This window comes from Mytilus galloprovincialis, chromosome 4, assembly GCF_965363235.1.
Source record: "Mytilus galloprovincialis chromosome 4, xbMytGall1.hap1.1, whole genome shotgun sequence".
In the NCBI taxonomy this organism is placed as follows: Eukaryota; Metazoa; Mollusca; class Bivalvia; order Mytilida; family Mytilidae; genus Mytilus; species Mytilus galloprovincialis.
This window is the reverse complement of record NC_134841.1, coordinates 37,722,404-37,725,399: the sequence shown is the minus strand read 5'-3', so window position 1 is coordinate 37,725,399 and position 2,996 is coordinate 37,722,404.

Genomic DNA, 2,996 nt, shown 5'->3' with positions numbered 1-2,996 from the left:
CTTGAGTTTCAGTTGATTTCTTATTCCAGGTTCATAAGTAAATGAAGTATACATTATATTTATAAAAAAAAATCATGAAACAAATATAAATAACTGTAAAAAGATGGAGCATCTAATGGTTTTATACCACCAAATAGTAGAATTTCACATCTGGTTGCATACGAAAAAGTGTTGAAAAAAAATATTCACTTGAATTTGATAGTTGTTGGAAATTAAACCCTACATTTTATTGAAGATAAAAACTTCTGTGCATAAGCATATTTCTTGGGTGTTTCATAAAACCATTCTGTTTTTATTTGGTGCTTCTAAGAAATATTTTGGAAACTTGAGGTTACATGGTTACTATTGCTTGTACACATCGAAAAATGGGTGAACTTGAACTTCAAGTTATGGTTATTTTCTTTTATGCAATGATATGTTATGTGAAATTTTCTCTGCAGTATTGGACAGGGTCAAACTTTACTTGTGCCAAGTATTTCTTTATTTGAAACAAATATAAATTCTTTAAGAAATGCTTTTCCTAGCAGCAATCCATGAGTTTCAAACACACACATGCATTGCAAGTGGTCACTGGAAATCTCTATTTACTTCAAGACATTACTCCATGCGCACACTGCAACAAAACAGAAGTATCCTTGGAAAAACAGCAATACACATTTCGAAAACTTCTATAGATCCATTCTGTGTCTCTAATTTTTTATTTAGAAGAAATACTTGTCAGAAATCATCAAATTAGATAGCAGTTATTGGCTATAGAAGTCAGAGAGAAACAATAATTTACAAATAAGGCAAAACTGCAAAATTGTCAATGCTATGATGATAGATTGCTGTAAAAAAGAGATTTTTTTTCGTCATTTATAATTTATAATTTTTTTTTTATCTCAAAACTGTAATAGATAGTGGGGAATGTTATAAACTCTAAACAGTAAAAATGATCGTCATTAGAAGACATACTAATTGCAACTTTACAAGATCTACATATAAGCAGACATAACTGATTGGAAGACAGAAAATAAAATTAATAATATGAAAATGTCATTTTTTACAAGGTATACTGGAAAGTCATGACCGGCTCTTGTTTAAATATGTTTTAGACTTAGGAAAATGGTTTATTAAGTTTATTATTCAGAGATTTCACCACTGGATGCATAACCTGTTCTATACCCAACATTATACCCTTAAAAAAATCTGTGGTTAATTTTTTTCTTATTTTTTGCACGTTGATAAACTAAGTCTAGCTGAACATCTTAATAAAATTACAAAAGATTTGGACCATAGGTTTAAAAAAATTGGCAACTCAAATATGGCATCATTTACATTCAAAAATCGGTCAAACTTCAAAATTTCAGAAAATATGGGTATAAGGGTATATATATATATATATATATGATAATATTTTAAAAAATTTATCCTAAATTGACAATAGCATAGTATATAGTGATAACTGAGACGAATTTTAGATCACAGATATTCTTCACTTGTCAGGTTTTTATTCTGGATTTAAATTTGAGTCCAAACTAAAAAAGGGGGTCTCAAGTTCAGCCTCCAAAAGTGAATATGATGGGTCTAGTACTTGAAGAAGAATGTGTTGTCATTCATATAAAAAAAAAACCAATATATTTGAAAAGCTATATCAGTCTGTTTTTCTGGCAAAATTTTTTAAAAATTTGACCACCAGTTTTTTCCCATAAAAATTTAAAATATGCCCCACTCTCAACAAATGATAGCAAGAGCCATTCTTATAGATAGTACATAATGGCCGTAACTTTTTATGCCCCATCTAAGATAGTAGAGGGGCATTATGTTTTCTGGTCTGTGCGTTGGTCAGTTCTTTCGCCTGTTTGTTCGTCCCTGCGTTTCTCCGATCGTCCCGCTTCAGGTTAAAGTTTTTGGACAAGGGTAGTTTTTGATGAAGTTGAAGTCAAATCAACTTGAAAGTAAGTACAATTTTTCCCTATGAGATGATCTTTCTAAATTAAATGCTAAACTAGAGTTTTGACCCCAATTTCACAGTCCATTGAACACAGAAATCGATAGTGCAAGTTTCAGGTTAAAGTTTTTGGTGAAGGTAGTTTTTGATGAAGTTGAAGTCTAATCAACTTGAAACTTAGTATACATGTTCCCTATGATATGATCTTTCTAATTTCAATGCCAAATTAGAGTTTTTATCCCAAATTCACGGTCCACTAAACATAGAAAACGATAGTGCGAGGGGGGTATCCGTGTACTATGGACACATTCTTGTTATTCTTTTGATCTAGGACTTAGATATGTATCATGTTGATGTATCATCATGAGGTCAAGTGTCTTGTTTCATGATGACCTTCATGAGACCTTCAAATTTAACCTCAAGGTCAACTTATTTTTTATCTCCAAATAAACACGACCTGGCCATGACTTCTTTGTCTTCTGACCTAGGTCTAAAATCTTTGGTATGTGGATATATTAACTATCATGTAATGGTGTATCCCTGTACAATTATGACCTTCATGGGACCTTGAACCTTGACCTCTAGGATGATAACTGTATTTTTGGCATGATTTACCCTTGAGCAGGCCATGACTTGTTGTCTTTTGACTTTTAAGGGCCTGAGATATTGGCTTGTTAAAAATTCAATTGAATTCAAAGTCAACAAGTAAACAAATTTGGATGGAGAGTTGTCTCATTCACTCCGAGCATTCACACCACATCTTCCTATATCTAAATACATATTACACAAGTATTAATCAGCTATTCTAATCGACTATTCACCAATATAGACACATTATGACATCAACAAATTACATGCATACGAAATACATAAAGTATCTGTTACTCAGACAAAAAATACATGTACAGGTATAACATAAAAATTTTAAAATTTTAAAAAATCTCCACAAAAATATTTTTTCAATTTTACAAAAGGATTTTGCTTTTAAAACTTTAGTGCACAAGATATTAAAATAAAAAAGGGAGAAAGCCTTTTTGTTTTTGTGTCAAGATGAACTTGAAATTAA